Here is a 20933-nt window from a genome sequence, read left to right as displayed (position 1 = left end):
AGATTCCAAACTTTGACATAGGATGAAACCCATCCTATGTCAAATGACAGGATCAGAACTCATCTAAGTTGGCTCTCAAAATGTTGGGACATGTTAGCTTCTTTTTTTTGGATAGTCAAGCTGGGGTTAGGTTGACCCCTCTTTATAAACCCACCTATAGCCTATAAGTTTTTTTTCTTGTGAAATATCTTGAATATGGTCGAAGTGTTAGCCCTTTTTAATGCTTTCAATTCTGCCTTTATGGATTCTACCCACTTTGTATGTTTTTTGGCTCAAGTACAAGATACGAGTGTATTAATGCAATAAATGCCTTATATGTTAGTGAAAAAGATTCCTAAGACACAAATTTTTTAAAAAGGTTTTAGATGACCATATGGTTTGTGCTTCGAAATATTTTTCCAATGCAAATGAAAGATTGGATTAGTATTGTAAACTGGTGTCCCTATGAGTTTGCTCTTCATTAGTAACATTATGTTCAGAATCACTAATACCTTGACCATCGTCTAGATCGTATTCATAGTCATATCCATCAGATTTTAAAGTCAAATCTATCAGTATTAAACTACAACAGTAATTATATACAAATTCACCCTTCCAACAGTGGGTGCCAGTCCGGGGGATGATCCTTTCAGGTTTTGGTCATCTCTTCTCTAGCTGGTTTTGTTAGATTTTAACCAAAAAATGAGATTTACAGTAATTATAATTAATTTTAACTCTGTCAAAACTGTACAAAAAGTCTAAAAGCCCTGTAGGGATCTCCCTTTTGGGTCTCCTTCCAACACTTGCGACAGTCTGATCCATTAGGCCTGTTTGCATGATTACATTCCCTGTAACCCCGTATTCTTTAGGATGGCAGTACAAGAAATAAGGGTTTTACTGGCACACATTTTGCGCCAGTAAAAATCTTTACTGGCACAATCACCGCATTAGTAAAGGTCTTACTGGTGCAATTTACATTGGTCAGAGCATGAAGTTTTCACTGGTGCAAATTTTGCGCCAGCAAAAATTTATTACTGGCACAAAAAACTGTGCCAGTAAATATATTTCACAATATTGAGATAGCTATCACTGGCACAGGAAAAGCGCCAGTGAAAGTAGTTTTCACTGACTCAGGAAGTGCACCAGTGTTCTGTTTTTCCAAAAAGAAAATTACTTCTTGAGATTCCTGCGAGTAATTCTGACTCAATTCTCAGCAATATTGCTCTGCAAGAATAGACAACCCATGTTTGACCAAAAAGTAGAAGTGATCATGCCAAGAGCAGAAATAGAACACCTCATCACTCAAAATATAAAGATTAAACACACAAAGCACAAGATATAAAGATTAATTGTTTGGGTTCTTTTCCTTCAAAATAAAGTTACCAAAGTAAAAGAAGTTCTATTAACATATCGTACTCAATGGACTTAACATTATTCAATTACTTCACCTACTAATCTCTTCCTAGAGATCAATCACAAATCTTCACCAACTAATCTGCTCCTAGAAATCAATCACAAACAAAATCATTATTGCAAAAACATGAAAGTCCAAATCTTATTTGAACAGATAATCAAAAAATCTGTCAAGCATTTATAGTTTAAAAGAGGCTCCAGCTAGACCTTTCGGAAGCTGATATCTCTATTCGTTCACCTGGTCAAAATTGAGTAGTTCTCTGGGACAAGTGATTAATTCTATCAAAAGAAAGGATCCTTTGGAAAGACTAAAGAGTAGATTGGCAAACACAAAAACTGAAGACATCCAATAGAAACATAGTCTGATTCCAGGACTTAAATCACATTTTCAAACTGAAAAATTCAGAACATCTGACACAAGCAAAAAATATCATGTGCAGTTTCAACAAATATGAAGTTGATAGAAAAATCTATTAATGCTAGGTTGTGAATTGAAGGGTAATATCAGAAGCACATAAATATAATAGAGCCTAAGTCTTTGGTGGTGCAAAATTGAGTGGCTGAAGATAGGAGCCCCATAATCCAACTCTGCACCTGCTGCTAGCCGCTCCCAGCCATGCGGCACATTTGAAACTCCCACCTAGAAGTGATTATCTGAGACATCTTCTGTATGTCTTGCAATTTCTGTATATATCTCAACTACAAGTCCCACGGATTACTCAGAAACTCTGTATGTATCTCACCTGCGCAGTAGCAAAATTGTAGTGGACCTAGAAATACCTGTTGTGCAATGAGTCAATACAACCATCAATAATGAAGATTAATGCATGTTAACAATCATAATCATCAAAAAAGCAGGTGTAATGAATACATGTTTGCTTTCAGGCTCAAAGTAAAGCAAATTCAAGAATACACCCTTTTAGTATCATCAGGTCTTGACATACTGAAAGAGAAAATAATTCCAACTTTCAGTCATTTCAACCATCCTCATGCTCGTTACATCTCTCACGTTTTATTTTGGAAGTCAATAAGAATACTCGAATTTAATTTCTCTCTTCTAATATTCACATCATATTCATGTCTTATATCATGATCCCAATTGGAAACAAATCCATAAGTAAAAATCCATAAAATGTTCACGAAATTGTTAATCAAACATGACTATGAAATTTAGAAGAGTTTCCAACTCCAGAAAAGAAGCTGCAAGGTAGTACTCCCAAGAAAGACTGGTTGAGAAAATCCCATCAGTGCAAAGGACCAATGGGTGGTTGGTGTAATATAAATTCTATGCATAACATATAATAACATAAACAACTAAAATTTTCCTTCAATAATATATAGTGCAAAGCACTAATCAGATAATTCAACTAATGAAATTTAACTTCTCAAATTACAAGGCAGTTGCAGGCATCTTTTAAGAAGAGTGGAGGAAAAAGCATTTAAATTGCACGAGAAGCAGAGCTCTTCTGCGTTTGCTTTTCCTTGTCTGATAAAAAACCTAAGAAATTACATAAATCATGGAAAGACTAGACTGAGTAAAGAAGGCACAAGAAAATAGAAGGGAAAAATATCAAAACAAGTTTATGCAAAGAAGAAAGGATTTTTTTATTACATAAAAGAAAGAAAAGAAAAAATCTGAAGAGGTAAGATTTTATGTCTGCACATGAAATAGTGCTCAACACGAAAGGAACTTACTAAAACACCTACACTAGACATTGCTTTTCTTCCTTCATCAAATTCATCAAGGAAAAAAAGGGGCCAGATTTATTAAAGTCTCCAAGAAAGGAAAACCCAATATATGCTTACTCATTTCCCTCTTTCCTAAGCCTCTATATAGATAACACAATTAGCAATAAAAGAAGGATAATAATTGAACACATAGCTTCTGAAGTTTCAGATGTATAGAATGATTTCCCAATCTAAGATGTTTGTCTATTCCCAAAAGAATCTTCAGACCCAAAGAATATAAGCAGACCAATCTGCCAATCAATGAAGAACACTGAATGATCATAAACCATGTTTATTGTGCAAGCTCGGTACTATTACTTGTCAATCTTAGAATGGTTAGAGCTAAATCTCACCTTCAACAACCAAATCGTAGTACATCATGAAGAGAAAGTTGTTCCAAGGTGAAGAGGTTAATTGCTCCAGTATCACCTAAAAACAAAAATAATGCATTTTTTATATTGAGAAACAAGCTCAAACTGAAAGTATGAATACAAGATAAGCTCCACAACCAAACAATAAACATCTGTTTGCACAGATATTTTCTTATGTTGACATATATTATTGAAAAAACAATGGGTCTACCAAGGAAATAGACAAGTTTTTCTAATTGGTTGAACCCAGGATTGAAACTAAAAGACCCCAACATAAAAATGCACAATTTCCTTACCTTTTTAATTTTGGAACAAGCAAAGAACACTGCCTTAAAAGGTTACTGCAGAACACATGTATGGAAAGGCTCTCTAGCTGTAGTGTTAAATGCTTGGATCTCTGGGTTGGAGGTTCTCATGAATCTGCAAAGCCTTCATAAATATGGAACCATAGATTTCATGTCAGCAAAATGTTGCATGGATTCATTGAGAAATCAACTCCTGAAATTTAGAACCCAAAGTATCCATCCATTTTCTCTACACCTTCAAATCATCCTTCTCTCTATACTTCGGCATGAAGCCAAGAATATATTCTTTCCTTCACCTGAGATATTACATGAACCAGCCACTTACATACTAGAAGATATGAACACGTATTCAACACTTAGCTAAAGAGTAGCTGAGCTTCAGGCAAATAGGAAATTCAGTGCAATAGGCAAAATTAAGAACACATGCACAAGTCTAGCAATTACAAAAAGTGCCCAACGCATATATAAATATGTTTTGTTACTGTTCCGGACTGCCATGCTTTTCACTTTTGTGCTATGATGTGTAGACCTCTTTGGCACTCTAGAGTGCCCCACAAGGCCTTACGGCCTAAGAACCCCGTGTATTCGGACCCTCTTTCCCCCTCTTGATGTATTTTGCTTTCAAGTATCTATAAAAAAGCTTTTTGCATCCTTGTCTCTATGCTCTCTTTGTGGTTGGGCATACGCGTACTCTTGCTTCCGCTCGTGCGCGTGTGTTGTGTGTTCTTGTGCGCTCAAAAGGCCTGCCTTCGGTGTTTGTGATTGCTCGAAGCTGCGTCACGGGGGCCTTCGCTTCTAAGCCCGTGACAAGTTGGTACCAGAGCCTTGTCGACATTGGGAGTGACAATGGCGCCGAAGAAGATCGCCATGACTCCTTCAAGCAGTATGGTTCCTGCTGAAGAGGACTTCATGGCCGATGATCGGGTGTCAGCCATCTCGCACGATGTGGCGGAGCTGACTGGGTCAGTGACAAACATGGAGAAGTTGGTAAATGGAACTTGTGTCGCTTTTAGAGATCTCAATGCAAAGATCAAGACAGCAGTAGAGGGAGTGAAAGACTCGGTGGAAAGTCTTGCCACTAAACTTAAGACTTTTCCACCAGATTTGATGATTTGTTGGGTCGGTTCAACATCATGGCTGCTGAATTGGATGTTGTTCGACGAAAGAATGAACAGTTAGATCGGCAGTTGAGAACTGCCCCGGCTGGCGGTGTTGCGACATATGTGGATAGACCACGTTACAGGCTACCTGAGCCCGCAAAGTATAAAGGCACGCGGGACTCAAAGGATCTCGAGAATTTTATCTACGAGATGGACCAATTTTTAAAAGCTGCGAGGATAGAGGAGGACGCAGATAGGTTGCGCACCGCAACAATGTACTTTGCGGATGAAGCGACCCTTTGGTGGAGACGTCGCTTAAGTGATGTTCGACGGGGATTGGTTGCTATAGTCTCATGGGAAGACCTCCAGAAGGAAATGCGAGACTACTTTCTACCTAAAAATCAAGAGAAAATGACCCGCAAAAGGTTATTGGCATTGAAACAGACAGGGTCAGTGCATGACTATGTCAAGGCATTCTCTTCGATAATGTTGGAAGTGGAGAGAATGGATGATGAGGATTGGTTGTTTTACTTTGGCAACGGGTTGCAAGGATGGGCAAACCAAGAACTCATTCGGCATGACCCCGCAACACTAGCTGAGGCGCTTGCGGTTGCAGAGAAACTTGCCGAGCTGGATAGGAATGACCCTGCATTTCAAGGCAGACAGCAGGGAAATGATCGCAACAATCGAAGGGACAATCGAAGGAACGACCAAGGACAAAATGTTGGTCGGGGAAACCAACAGAATCATGGCCAACAAGATGGCCAAAATAATAACCAAAATTGGAATAACTTTCAGGGTGACAATTATCGTCGTCATGATTGTCGTATCTGCCATGGGGATCATTGGCAGGATACATGTCCCAATAGAAACCGCGATCAAGGGAATGGAGATAACCGCGCACCTCGAATTGCGAATGTTGTTCAGGGTGAGGAAGAGGATCAACATGCAGAGGCGCCAACAGTTGGCGCAATGCAGATGATGAGTGTTGTAAAGGTCACAACTGTTGCGGAACCTACAACATGCAAAGAATTGATGTACTTGGAACTTCTGCTCAACGGGAGACTTACCAAGGCATTGGTAGACACTGGTGCCACGCACAACTTCATCTCGCGTGAAGAAGCAGAACGGATGGGATTACAGTGAGAACGGAAAGAGAGTCGCATGAAAGTGGTTAATTCAGAGGCTAAGGCCATCTACGGCGTCGCTCGGGATGTACCAGTGCGAATTCATAACTGGTCAGGAAGGATCACGTTATCAGTCACACTTATGGATGATTTTAAAGTCATCCTCGGGATGAAATTTTTGAGAAGCAACAAAGCAGTGCCGATGCCTCACCTCAATGTTGTTAGCTTTGAGAGTGAAAGTCAGCCCTGCATGGTTATTGCGATGGCAGGAAAGCCCTGCAAGTGCTTGGTGTCTGCGCTCCAGTTGAAAAGAGGCATGAAAAGTGGTGACGAGACTTTTCTTGTCACAATCCGTGCTACGGATGAGGCAGAAGAAGTTGCGGATGTCCCAAAGGCCTTAACACTAGTATTGAAGGAGTTTGGCGATGTTATGCCCGCCGAGATGCCGAAGAAGCTACCTCCGAGGCGTGAGGTAGATCATCAGATTGAATTAATACCAGGTGCACGGCCACCCGCAATGGCTCCTTATCGCATGGCAATTCCGGAGCTGCAGGAATTATGCAGACAATTGGATGATATGCTCGAAGCAGGAATCATCCAACCATCCAGAGCTCCCTTTGGAGCGCCTGTGCTCTTTCAAGCAAAACATGATGGGTCAAAGCGGTTGTGCGTCGACTATAGGGCACTGAACAAAATGACGGTGAAGAATAAGTACCCGCTTCCTTTGATCGCGGACTTGTTTGATCAGCTTGGAAAGACTAAGGTCTTCTCTAAGTTGGATTTAAGATCTGGCTACTGGCAAGTCATAGTTGCAGAAGGGGATGAGCCAAAAACTACCTGTGTAACGCGATATGGGGCATTCGAATTCCTGGTCATGCCCTTTGGCTTGACGAATGTGCCCGCTACCTTTTCAACCTTAATGAATAAGATCTTCTACCCGCACCTTGACAAGTTTGTCGTCGTGTACTTGGATGACATAGTGGTGTATAGTGACTCGATGGAGCAGCATGTTCAGCACCTTCAGATTGTGTTTCAGACTCTGAAGGATCACGAGTTATATGTCAAGCGGGAGAAGTGCCTATTCGGTCAGAAGGAAGTCCATTTCCTGGGGCATACTGTGGGAGGAGGCACTCTCAAAATGGATCATAAGAAGATTGAAGCTATTCAAGCATGGGAGCCACCATCTAAGGTTCCTGAGTTGCGCTCTTTCTTGGGGCTTGCAAATTATTACCGATGTTTCATCAAGGGATACTCTCAGATTGCTGTTGCACTCACAGATCTGTTGAAGAAAGACAGACCATGGCTATGGTCTGATGGCTGCCAGGAAGCTTTTGATGGGTTAAAATATACCTTGACAGAGGAGTCAGTGCTAAAGTTGTCTGACTGTCGGCAACCATTTGAAGTGCAGACTGATGCGTCTGACTTTGCCATTGGTGGGGTGTTGCTCCAAGAAGGACATCCTATCGCATTTGAAAGCAGGAAGTTGAATGATGCTGAACGTCGATACACGGTGCACGAGCGCGAGATGTTGGCGATCGTGCATTGTCTCCGCACCTGAAGACACTATCTTTTGGGGTCGCAGTTTGTTGTGCGCACTGACAACGTTGTGACAAGCTACTTCCAAACTCAGAAGAAGTTGAGTCCAAGGCAAGCGTGTTGGCAAGATTTCTTAGCAGAATTTGATATGGTCCTCGAGTATAAGTCAGGCAAGACCAATGTTGTGGCTGATGCCTTGAGTCGAAAGGCAGAACTTGCAGCTTTGCTCGCTTAGGAGGGCAGTGTGAGCCAACCGACGAGCGATCTTCTTGAACAAGTGCGAGAAGCTTCGAAAAGTGACCTAATGGCTCAACAATTGATTGTATTGGTGAAGGAAGGAAAGACGCGGAGATTCTGGCTAGAGGATTGTTTGCTCCGCGCTGCGGGTGATCACCTATATGTTCCGCGACAAGATACCTTGAGGAGACGCTTGATGCACGAGTGCCACGATACTACTTGGGCCGGTCACCCAGGGCAACAAAGGACGTTGGCATTGTTGAAACGCGCATTCTACTGGCCGCAGATGCGCGATGACGTAGATGCTTATGTGCGGACTTGCTTGATTTGCCAACAAGACAAGCCCATCAATCAGAGACCTGATGGACTACTGGAGCCCCTACCTGTGCCTAGCCGTCCATGGGAGTGCATAACCATGGACTTCATTGTAAGCTTGCCGAAAGCACAAGGTTGCAGTTCGATCTATGTGGTTGTGGATAGGTTATCGAAGTATGCTATCTTCGTACCTGCCCCTGCCACCTGCTCAGCCGCATATACTGCAAAGTTATTCGTGTGGAACGTAATTAAGCATTGGGGAATTCCAGAGAGCATCGTCAGTGATCGTGATGCACGCTTCACTGGCAAGTTTTGGCGAGAAGTGTTTCGCTTAATGGGGACGAACTTGCATTTCAACACAAGTTTCCACCCCCAAACCGACGGACAGACAGAGAGAATAAATGGCATGCTGAAAGAATACCTGCGGCACTTTGTCAGTGCCAACCAAAGGGATTGGGTTGATTTACTTGATGCGGCTCAATTCTGCTATAACCTTCAGAAGAGCAAATCATCCGGCCATAGTCCATTTGAAGTCGCAACTGGACAACAGCCGCAGACTCCACACTCCCTTGTTGCGCGAGGACGTGGAAAAGCACCTTATGCATACCAGTTTGTCAGGAACTGGCAAGATCAGACAGAGTTGGCGAAGGCATATCTAAACAAGGCAACCAAGCGCATGAAGAAATGGGCAGATGAGAAGCGTCGCCCAGCAGAATTTCGAGTTGGAGACAAAGTGTTGGCCAAGCTCTTTCCTGACCGCACAAGTATCTTTCGGGGCCACCACCGAGGCCTTATTCGCAAATATGATGGTCCCTTCACCATTATCAAACGTGTGGGAAACTTGGCATACCGGCTGGACTTGCCAGCAAACATTCAAGTGCATCCGGTTTTTCGCATATGCAACCTGAAGTCATTCCACAAAGACGAAGGAGATCCTCAACGGAGCATGCCTCAACGTGCCCCGATCCCGCAGCGAGCCCCTTCAACAGTCAGTGTACCAGGCAGAGATCCATATATCATCCTCAACCATTCCAACAACTACCTAAGGAAAGTCAAAAAGTACTTAGTGCAGTGGAAGGGATTGCCAGAATGTGAAGCCACCTGGGAGAAGGCCAGCAGCATGTTCCAGCATCGACAGCTTGTAGATGGCTACCATGAACAATTGGCGTCGAGGACGGCGCCAACTTAGGTGGGGGAGCGTGTTCCAGACCGCCATGCTTTTCACCTTTGTGCTATGATCTATAGACCTCTTTGGCACTCTAGAGTGCCCCACAAGGCCTTACGGCCTAAGAACCCCGTGTATTTGAACCCTCTTTCCCCCTCTTGATGTATTTTGCTTTCAAGTATCTATAAAGATGCTTTTTGCATCCTTGTCTCTTTGCTCTCTTTGTGTTTGGGCATACGCGTACTCTTGCTTCCGCTCGTGCGCGTTTGTTGTGTGTTCTTGTGTGCTCAAAAGGCCTGCCTTCGGTGTTTGTGATTGCCCGAAGCTGCGTCACGGGGGCCTTCGCTTCTAAGCCCGTGACAGTTACAATACCTTGTGCACATTTTCAAAAATATACCGGCCTATTTTTTTGCACCAGTTTCCTAACTGAGTTTGAATTTAAGCTGAACAAACTTCAAATCATCTTCTGACAACCAATTAAATGTTGGCCAAACATCCAAAGGGAACAATTTTCAACACAATGGTGTCCATACAATAAATACAATAAATGAAATGAATCAGTAACGATTCACTGACAGTTAAATAATCATAAGCTCAAGTTCTATTAAAAGGCCCCAAATTAAATGAACATTAAACATCACCTGTATGCCAATTTACTAGCAAACGATGTTGAGACCAAGACCAGTGTCAAAATGTTAAATGGGTGTAACTCAAAAAAGCAAAATCAGGAATAGTATATATATCAGCAATGAACTGCCAAGACATTATTAGGAACAGCTAAAGAATAAAAAAAATGTAACATGACAGCTATAGCCATGTTTTTGCTTGCATTAACTGTTGGGTTAAACCACCACGTTGGTGGTGGTTACCCACGATGTGGGTAACGCTTCCCACATGAAATGTTCCTTCTGTTAAACCTGAAAAACAGAGGGAACGGTTACTCAACCGTTCCCATTTCGTGGCTTATAAAAGGGTCTCATGAGCAACCCTTTCCATAAGCAAAATACAGAAATTTGAGAGGGGAAGAGGTCGACTCACCGTCTGCATAAGGAGGCCTGCGCTTGTGGTGGCTGCGGACAGGCTGAGTTGAAGAATCCTTTTCTCCGGCGACCTCCAACCTCCGTAAATGGCAGCATCAGGTACGCTGTCTTTTTTCCTGTGTTTCTGTTTTTGTTTTGCAGGGCCACTGCCATACAGTGACGCCGTCTGGTTTGCCGCCTCGCCGGAACCCGACATTGGGTTATGGGCCCACACCCCGCTTCCGCTGCGGGGTGTGCTCCGGTTTTGACCAGAAACGCAGGTCACCGTAGGGTGACCCTGCTGCTGGTCACCGGCGACTGTCGTCGTTGGGCGACAGTATAAAAAAAAAAAAAAACTTACCTCTGGTTTTTTTGAGGAGTTTTTCCTGTTGGCGAGGACCCCGTCGGCGTCTTCATCTTCATCCGCCATCAGAAGGCTGCAGGAGCTGTCGCCGGCGACTATTGAGTCGCCGGATTTCTAAAGACTTCTGCGGCATTGGTTTTGGCCGGCGGATGGCTGATTTCGCCAAAGAAGAAACGCCATCAAGCGGCGGCGTTGGTCGCCGGCGGACGGCGGCATTGGATGCCGGCAGGCGCCGGCGTTGATCGCCGGCAGGCGGCGGCGGCGGTGAGTGAAATACAAAATAGGGTTTTTCAAAATCCCCATTTTGTATTTCACGAGTATATCGGGTTCCTTTCCCGGATCTGGTATGCACTGGGTCCGACCCGGATTAAGGACCCCCGGGTCCGACCCGGATACGGAAGCTACCGGGTCAGACCCGGATCTGGTCTATACCGGGTCCGACCCGGATCAAGGTTAACCCCGGGTCAGACCCGGATTCGGAATGCACCGGGTCCGACCCAGATCCAGACCATACCGGGTCCGACCCGGACCAGGCTAACCCCGGGTCAGACCCGGATCCAGAGGTTACCGGATCCGACCCGGTTCCGGTCTTAACCGGGTCCGACCCGGATCCGGTTGTAACCGGGTCCGACCCGAATCAGGATTGTACCGGGTCCGACCCGGATCCGGATAACCCCGGGTCTGACCCGGATCCAGTAAGCAGTCGGGTCTGACCCGGATCCAGAAGGGTCCAGGCACTATTTGGCCTGAACCGGATCAGGGACTGACTCAGTCCCCTTCCGGGACCGGTTCGGAGCCGTTTTTGGCCGGTTCCTTCCAGTTTCTCACCGGTTCCGAGATGCTAAGACCCTGTTTTCTTAAATATAAGAAAATATAGGGGTTTTGGCATACAGTTATAGGGTTTTAATGAACTTTTGTTCATATTTGACCCGGTTCATAAGGTTCAGAACCGGTTCGGACCCTTGGATGACCGGTTCGGGGTTGTTTCAGACCGGTTCAGAGTGCTTTAAGACCGGTTCGTGATACATATGACTGGTTCATTCAGTTTAAGAACCATTTCGAGGGTCATATATCTAGTCCATTCGGTTTACGAACTATTTTAAGATATAATTTTGCATATTAGCATTAAGGATAGTTAAATGAATCAGTGTTTTCATGTCACCAAAGTGACCGAATACACGTGAGTCATAAATGAATTTTATACTATCATACAGTTCCTAAGCCGATATGCACATTGTACTTATATTCATGAAACGATAGACGACCCAAAGGTAGTTTTATCGTGTTTGGAATTTAAGTAGGGTAGAATAAGGTAAATGTGTCGAGATACATCACACATGTGTATCCAAAGATACCTTGTGTTGATGGTCTATCTTCACAAGAACCTTAGTTTTACCGAATATGGTTGGTAGGCGAAGTGGTTTCGCGTGTCAGAGCTCTTACCAAAGTAGGACTCTGATGACCCCCTTCACTCGTTTGGAAAGAAGCATATCAAGAGCCTTTATTATTTTGCTTTTTCCACTAAAGTTTTAGTCTCGTATGAATGCTTCCTGATACGTGTCTTTTGTCATGCAGTTTCTAATTCTGTGATTTTAGATGGCTCTAGCTCAATTCCTTTTCTAGATGGATCCAATTTTAGTGATTGGAAAGAAACTGTTTTATTTGCATTAGGGTATATGGATCTAGATCTGGCCCTAAGGATAGATGAACTCGCTGCCCTCACTGATCAGAGTACTGCTGATCAAAAGATTGCTTTTGAGAAGTGGGAGCGCTCGAATAGACTTAGCTTATTGCTTTTGCAATCTAAAGTAGCTAAGAACATTCGAAGTGTTATCCCACAATGCAGAACAGTGAGGGAATTCATGAATGCCATTAAGGCACAGTTTGTGAGTTCAAACAAGGCCAGAGCCAGTACCCTGATGTCAAAACTGATATCTATGAAATATACTGGAGGGGGAAACATTCGCCAGCACATTTTGGAGATGAGAAACATAGCGTCTCAGCTGAATGACATGAAGCTCACTATCTCTGATTCTTTCCTATTGCATTTAATCCTTACATCCTTACCTTTGGAATACGGACCTTTCAAAATCTCGTACAACACACATAATGATGAATGGACATTTAATGAACTCATGTCCAAGTGTGTTGAAAAAGAAGAGAGGATGAAAGGTGAGAAGGTGCAAAGTGCACATATAGCTTCTCATACGTCCAAAGTAGGACCAAGGAAGAATGCATTTAAGAGAAATGCTAGGAAGAAGCCAACTGGGGATAAATCATCCCAAGATAAGCAATCCAACTCTGCTCCCATAAAGTGCTTCTTTTGCAAGAAGAAGGGACACATAAAGGCAGATTGCATAAAGTACAAAAAGTGGTAGGAAAAGAGAAGTAATTTGTCATTTGTTTCTCATGAATGTAATTTATTACAAATTCCTGAAAATAGCTGGTGGATTGATTCTGGTGCTATTGTTCATATTTTCAACTGTCTACAGTTGTTCCTGAGCAGAAGGGAACCAACAATGCATAAGAAAAGCATCTATTCGGGAAACAAGATGCGTTCACATGTGAAGGGTGTTGGAACCTGCAGGATTACTCTGGATACAGGCGTAGTTTTAGATCTTCATGATGTCTTTTATATTCCATCGTATAGTAGAAACTTAATTTCAATTTCAAAGTTGGATAAATTTGGATATTGTTTTAAGTTTGAAAATTCCAAATTGTTCATATTCAGAAATTCAATTGAAATTGGTTCTGCATCTGTTTATGATGGTTTATATAGATTGAATGTGAAGATCCAAACTCAGGAGTCTTTGACTTCTGAATACGCATTAGTTGGAAATAAACGTAGCATGATGAATGATAAATCTTACATGCTTTGGCATCGAAGGTTGGGTCATATCTCTGAAAAGAGAATAAAGAGACTGGTAAATGAAGGAATCTTGCAATCTCTAGATTTTACTGACAATGACCCATGTGTTGATTGCATAAAGGCTAAGCATACAAACACATATAAAGAAGGTGTCAAACGCAGTAGTGAGATATTAGAAATAGTCCATACGGATGTATGTGAACCATTTTCCCCCTGTTACACAGGCGAAAAATATTTCGTTACCTTTATTGATGACTATTCTCGGTATATGTATCTCTACTTGATTTTCGAAAAATCTGATGTTTTTCAGATGTTTAAAGAATTTAAGAAAGAAGTAGAGAAACAAACCGATAAGGTTATTAAAATAGTCAGGTCTGATAGAGGTGGCGAATATTATGGTAGGTTTACTGAGATGGGGCAAAGGGAAGGACCATTAACGCGATTTCTTAAAGAGGAAGGCATTGTGCCTCAATATACCATGCCTGGTAGTGCCTATCAGAATGGTGTAGCTGAAAGGAGAAATCGTACGCTTAAAGAAATGGTCAGGGCTATGTTGAATTATTCAACACTTCCCATAAAGTTGTGGGGTGAAGCCTTAAGGACAGTTGTGCATATTTTGAATAAGGTTCCTACGAAATCTGTGCCTAAAACTCCTTACGAGCTGTGGACAGGTAGGAAACCATCACTGTCTTATATGCACATATGGGGATGTCCTGCAGAGGCTAAACTGTATAACCCCCACATTAAAGCCTTTGATCCAAGAACAACCAGTGGATATTTCATTGGTTATCCAGAAAGATCAAAAGGGTATAGGTTTTATTGCCCATCTCACTCACCACAGATTGTTAAAATGGATAAGGCTAAATTCCTAGAAGATGGTTCAGTAGGATTAAGTGCACTTCAAAGCATTGGTTTTGAGGAAATACAGGATCCAGTTTTATCACCTGTTAAGAAAAACATCGAAAGATACCATATTGTTATTCCTAATGATGGTGTGGTTGATCATTCGATTGTTAATGCACAAATCCAAAGTGAACCTATTGTGGACAATGCGGAAGAGCACGAGCAGGATGATCAGGTTTCATCTGAGCCTGAGGAACGACCTGTTTGGAGATCCACAAGGATTAGGAGATCTGCCATACATCCTGATTATGTGGTGTACCTTCAGGAGCCTGGTGATTTCATAGATATGGATGATGACCCGTTGAATTTTATGGAAGTTGTTGAAAGCAAACAATCTTCGCACTGGATTGAAGCCACGAAAGAAGAGTTAGACTCTATGGCTAAAAATCAAGTGTGGGATCTTGTCACGTTACCTAAAGGAGTAAAGCCCGTAGGGTGTAAATGGGTCTTTAAGACCAAGAAAGACTCCAAAGGTAACATAGAGAGACATAAAGCAAGATTGGTTGCTAAAGGATTCACCCAGATGGAGGGGATTGACTATAATGAGACATTTTCTCCTGTCTCAACTAAGGAGTCAATGAGGATTATTCTGGCCCTCGTAGCTCATTATGACTTAGAGCTACATCAGATGGATGTGAAAACAGCGTTCCTCAACGGGGATCTGAATGAAGAGGTATACATGGAACAACCTCTTGGTTTCTCTGAAAATGATCGTTTGGTTTGTAAGCTTAACAAATCAATATATGGACTTAAACAGGCCTCCCGACAGTGGTATATTAAATTTTCCCAAGTCATTGTGACTTTCGGGTTTACAGAAAACATTATTGATCAATGTATATACCTTAAGGAAAGTGGGAGTAAGTTCATTATATTGATGTTGTATGTTGATGACATCTTACTTGCAACCAACGATATGAAGTTACTTTCAGAGACAAAACAGTTTCTTGCATCACATTTTGATATGAAAGATATGGGTGAGGCTGCTTATGTTCTTGGCATTGAGATTCGTCGAGACCGAGCAAAAGGTTTTCTAGGCCTCTCCCAAAGATCCTATATAGAAAAGGTGTTAAAGCGATATGGGATGGAGAATTGTTCTCCTACTTCTACACCCATATCAAAAGGTGACAAGCTGAGCCTAAAGGATTGTCAACAGAACGATATTGACAAAGCACAGATGAGTGCTTATCCATATGCATCAGTTGTTGGCAACTTGCAGTATGCGCAGACATATTCTCGACCAGATATTTCTTTTGCAATAGGGGTACTTGGCAGATTTCAGTCTAATTCAGGTTTACCCCATTGGAAGGTTGCCAAGAAAGTCTTGCGGTACTTGCAAGGGACAAAAGACTATATGTTAACGTATCACAAAGTTGATCACCTCGAGGTCATTGGCTACTCAGATGCTGATTTAGGAGGATGCCTTGATAGTAGAAAGTCTACTACTGGGTACGTCTTCTTACTTGCTGGGGGAGCGATCTCTTGGAGGAGTGGAAAGCAGACGACCACTGCTGCCCACACCATGGAGGCTGAATTCATTGCATTGTACGAGACTACTTCGCAGGCTATATGGTTAAAGAACTTCATATCACAGTTAAAGGTGGTCGATTCCATTGGGAAGCCACTGAAGGTCTACTGTGATAATGAAGCTGCGGTGTCCTTTTCAAACAACAACAAAAGTACTACGTCATGCAAGCATATGGAATTGAAGTATTTTGTTGTTAAAAAAAGGACGGAGAATCATTTAATGCATATTGTTAATATTGGTACAAAAGAGATGATTGCTGATCCTCTTACTAAAGGGCTAGCACCGGGATTATATTCCGAACATGTAATGAGGATGGGATTGTTAAACTCTTTTTGACATATGCATATAAATAAAGTGATCACTTTCAGTTTTTTGATTCTCATTATGATTGTTGTTAATCTCCTAAGGATTAGAGATTCAACTAAGAACCTTTAGAATAGAATATAAAGGCCATTCTATTCATCAAGTTATTCCCATAAGGTTTTCTGGTTAAAAGGTTTATCGTCGGAACAAGTGGGAGAATGTTGGGTTAAACCACCACGTTGGTGGTGGTTACCCACGATGTGGGTAACGCTTCCCACATGAAATGTTCCTTCCGTTAAACCTGAAAAACAGAGGGAACGGTTACTCAACCGTTCCCATTTCGTGGCTTATAAAAGGGTCTCATGAGCAACCCTTTCCATAAGCAAAATACAGAAATTTGAGAGGGGAAGAGGTCGACTCACCGTCTGCATAAGGAGGCCTGCGCTTGTGGTGGCTGCGGACAGGCTGAGTTGAAGAATCCTTTTCTCCGGCGACCTCCAACCTCCGTAAATGGCAGCATCAGGTACGCTGTCTTTTTTCCTGTGTTTCTGTTTTTGTTTTGCAGGGCCACTGCCATACAGTGACGCCGTCTGGTTTGCCGCCTCGCCGGAAAATCCTCGCCGGAACCCGACATTAACCACTATGTTTCACTAGCTAACAATCAGAAAATTTCAAACACCAAAGAACCTCGCACTAGAACATTATGAGGTCATTATGAACAAAAGTCTATCAATAAATAGGCAAGCAAACAACTAATAATGAAAGGATAAAAGGAAAAAGTGAAACTGTAAGAAATCAAATTGTCAATTTTTCTTCCCACAAATCATGTTTTTTTTTTCCTAATAAAGTGGTACCCTAGACTTGAACTGGTTGAACGATGGTGCCCTAAAAGAGACTAGAATGTTGAGATTAGCAAGAAGATTAACAGTCTAATATCACAAAGATAGAATTTCGAGAGGCAACAAACAGAGTTTGAAATGGCAAAGAAGAAGAACAAATAGAAGAAAAAGAAGAGAGGCCAGAAAGATGTATGAGACCCTCAGCCCCCCTTCTCTCCTTTTTTTCTTTTTTCAGCATGTCGATGACTTCTAGGGCACGCTGCCTGAACGAGGAATGCCCTCCAAGAGCGGCGCTACTGCTCTCCGGTGGACTTCTCCCCTTACCACAACCGTGATTTCCCTGCTTATGCTCTACCAAGAAGAAAAAGAAAAGGAAGAGGAGGAGGACAGCGTGAGAAAGAGAGAGAGGAGGAGGACAGCGTGAGAGAGAGAAGAAGAAGAAGGCCGGCCTCTACGACTGCCGGCCTCCGGCCGCCGACCACCCTCCGCCCCTGCTTCTGCTCTCTCGATCTCTCGGCTATGGTTCGTGCAGGAAGAAAAAGGAAACTGGAAGGAAGGTGAGGGTCGGTCCAATTCAACGATGGCGCCCGAAGAGGAGTCCGAGAGAAGCCAATTTGGGGGAAATGAAAAAATGGGAGGGAGAACAAACCTTTTGCCCTCCAGCGTGCTTAAGGGATTTACTGGCGCAACCCTAGTCTGCACCAGTGAAACCATATTTTTTTGACACAGTGTAGAGTTCCACCAGTGAAAAGAATGTTTTCACTGGGGCTGGGGTTCCCTGCGCTAGTGAAAACGAAGTCTTTGAAGAAACAGAAAATCTGCACCAGTAAACCTTGATTTTTACCCCAAATGCGCCAGTAAAACGCAGAGTCGTTTCCCATGCATTCCAATCTCTCTCTTCCAAACTTCCTAGCATGCCTCTACTGTACGTTCTCCGTGACACTAATGAAAGGATTAAACTCACGAGGCATGTGAAGGGTTCACATCCATAAATGTTACGTAACCCTCACTTTTCTCTCACTATAAATTGAGGCATGGCTGCTTTGACGAGTGTAGCCAAGGTATTCTCATTTTTTCATGTCATCATCAACTTGAAGGCTTGAGCTTATCGTGGGCGTCGATGGGCTGAGAAAAATGCCAAGCACCCGCACTTTGCTTCGTCTATGGTGTCTACTGGTATATATCGTTTTCGCATTCTAGTTCTGTTTTAAAGATACACCAACCCTGTGTTATGGGGCCACCACGCTTTAGCTGTGCGTACGGGTGCGTCGACATTCATTCGACGTTCGCCGAATCTATTATCAGAGTTTTTTCTCCTCATTTTCTTCCATCCGCCGCCCAACAGGGTATATACCTGCGAGACTGTGCCCACACCATCGTCGCTGGTCACTTGCTTTCAGCAGGCGCAGCCTGGGCGAATGACTGGCTCGGGCCAACAGACCCACCCTGCTACCTGAGCTATGTGGCACAAGGGCCGGAGGACTCACAGGCGGTAGAGTGTTGCCATGGGGCGGCCTTTGCCCCTTCTAGCGCCGCTGACGGAGGGAAAACGGCGACAGGGGTTGTCACCGTCACCGGTGGCATTTCGTGCCAGTAGTCGGTGTCGATGACGGCGAGTAGTAGAAATGGGGGCCGGCATGCAAAAATCCTCACCTGCTACCGGTTTTTTGTTTGAATAATGATAGACAATGGGTTCGTCGACGTCATCGCCCACCCTCGCCGGCCGGGCAAGCAACGGTAGGCCGCCGGTGGAGACTGCAGCCCCGGCGGTAGTTGTATATAAAAAAAAAAGTGTTACAAACCCTTACCTGCGGCCATTTGACTATTGATGCAAGGGAGGGGTGTCGATCGCCGTCGCCAGTGAGGCCTACCCGATCCCTGTCGTCGACGACCCTGACAATCGTCGGCGGCGGCGGCTTCATTGGTGCCGTCCTCTGAAATAAGAGGGACGACAACAGTTGATTACAGAAACGGGAGGGGGGAGGCCGAGGTCATTTGGCAGCATCGACCGCCCTTCGTAGAAGCCGGCATACGCCGGGGAGATGCGAGGTGATCCGGTCGCCTTCGTCGGCGGCCTCGCGGGAGCCGTCCTCTGCAACTCGGGAGGGTGACGGCTTTCGTTTACAAAAAATGGGAGGAAGAGGGGCTTTTGCCCTTTCATTTTTTAAGAAACCAATCGTTTCTAAATGCACCCAGGTCCGGAAGGATCGGGCCCAGATCCAGACCCGGTGTCTGAACCCGATCCTGAAGACTGGACCAAACCCGAACTGAGGGTTCGGACTAGACCCGGATCCATTTGGCATTCCTGGTCTGGGTTAGATCTGAACTCCTGGATCGGACCCAGACCTATTTGGGTTCCGGGTCTGGGTTTGATCCGAACAGAGGGTAGATGACTGGACCCATCCCAGATCCATAACAGATCATGTCTAGGCTAGACCCAAACCTTTGGATCGGACCCAAACCCATTTGGGTTCTGGGTCTAGGTTTGATCTGGATAGACCAAGTTGAGATCTGGATCCAACCAGATCTGGGTCTGGGTCTGGTCCGGTTAGACCGGGTCAAGTTCTGGATCAGGTATGGTTTCTGGAACTAGCCTGGGTCTTGTTATGGACCAGATCTGGATTCGGATCAGGTTTGGGTAATTTGATCCAACTCGGGACTCAGTCATTATGGGTCTAGATCTAGATTGGATCTAGACTGAGGGATCCAATCCAGGATCCTTTGGAACTGGATTAAGATTGGATCAGATCATATCTGAAAAGGGGTATGTTTACTATTTACACTTGAACCAGTTGTATGACAGATACAGTACTTTTTTAGACCGGTTCAGAGTCATTTTGACTGGTTCCTATCATTTTTTCATCAGTTTCGGGATATAGAGACCCTAATTTCATATATCTGTCAATGAATAGGGATTTTCTCATTCGGTTTTAGGGTTTTATGTCATTTTGTTAATGTTTTGGATCGGTTCATAAGTTTTGAGACCGGTTCAGACCCTTAGGTGACCAGTTCGAAGAACTTTTAGACCTGTTCCAGCTTGTGGACCTCGGGTTTTACCCATATAAGTATATTTTTGTTATTTTTCATGCTTTATAAGTGTTTATTGTTAAGGAAGCATGACTTATGCATGTCTAATACATGTGTTATATATTATTTAATTTATACATAATGTTTTAAGCATGAATTATGATTAAATTCATGACATTTTTTATGTATTTTTATCAAAATTTATTTGTGCATATAAGTTGAAGTATGAATTTGTATTTTTGATGATATAATACATGTTTCGTCATGAATATACATGCATTATTGTGTGTGCATAGGCATGTTCTATAATACGAATATGTTTTCGGTAAAAGATCGTGATTGACTGACTCATGCAATCACCAAAGTGATTTGAGTTGTGTTGATTGAGGATTCTTTGGATTGTATTAAGATTCAATATTATTATTATGTGTGACTTTATGAAACAACGATTCTACCCAAAAGTAGGTCATTGTGTTTCAAATTCACACAAGGTGTAATAGTAGATGTGTATACTAGACCATAAAGCATGTTTGTATCCAAAGGTACAATATTGAATTGCCTCTGGTTACATAATATGCTAGTTTCACTAATTGAAGTCAATTCCTTGTGAATTGAGGAGACGAAGCAACTATGAGTATTATCGTTTCCACCAAAGTAGAACGATAATAGTTTAATTATGCTTGTCTCAAAAAAGATAAATAATAAAGGGTCTCAGTTTTTACTTTTTCAACATGAGTTTCGTTTGAGCAATAATTAGGTCTTTTCTTTCGTTCCGTGTTGTGTCAGGTTCTTTCATCAATGATGGTTC

At 43.0% G+C, this 20933-nt stretch overlaps 1 long non-coding RNA gene across 1 annotated transcript; it reads right to left on the bottom strand.

Moving 5' to 3' along the window:
- Positions 1-1758: 1758 nt before the first annotated feature.
- On the bottom strand, positions 1759-19229 carry LOC149821441 (uncharacterized). The gene is made up of 3 exons (XR_016426784.1): positions 18907-19229; positions 3474-3549; positions 1759-2172 (listed from the first exon to the last, which is right to left on the bottom strand). It is a non-coding gene; the product is annotated as an uncharacterized LOC149821441 (long non-coding RNA).
- Between the last annotated feature and the right edge of the window lie 1704 nt (positions 19230-20933).

The sequence above is a fragment of the Nuphar pumila genome, chromosome 12, assembly GCF_984573655.1.
Source record: "Nuphar pumila chromosome 12, dmNupPumi1.hap1.1, whole genome shotgun sequence".
NCBI lineage: Eukaryota > Viridiplantae > Streptophyta > Magnoliopsida > Nymphaeales > Nymphaeaceae > Nuphar > Nuphar pumila.
The sequence above is the reverse complement of the archived record's forward strand: the minus strand, read 5'-3'. Positions and strand labels throughout refer to the sequence as shown.